The following is a 276-nucleotide window of genomic DNA, read 5'->3' as shown; positions in this document are numbered from 1 at the left end:
GGCAGCAGGAGCCAGGGCCACTGTGTGCCAGGGCTGACAGAGAATGATGAGGCTTTGGTGCAGGCAGAGCAACCAGTGAAATGTGCTGGCCTTAAAGTACCTGTACCCTCCAGCCCTGCCAGGCCAGCACCAGTGTGCAGCACATGCCCCCACGTGGCCTGTCCCCATCCCCAGGCAACTGTGATGGCCCAAAGCAGCAGCTCCTCATCCTACACTGCTCCCTGAGGCACCCGCTGTCAGCAGCGGAATGTCCAGCCCCTGGCACACACACCCGGG

This window comes from Nestor notabilis, unplaced genomic scaffold (assembly GCF_000696875.1).
Source record: "Nestor notabilis isolate BGI_N333 unplaced genomic scaffold, ASM69687v1 scaffold6626, whole genome shotgun sequence".
Classification (NCBI taxonomy): domain Eukaryota; kingdom Metazoa; phylum Chordata; class Aves; order Psittaciformes; family Psittacidae; genus Nestor; species Nestor notabilis.
The sequence above is the reverse complement of the archived record's forward strand: the minus strand, read 5'-3'. Positions refer to the sequence as shown.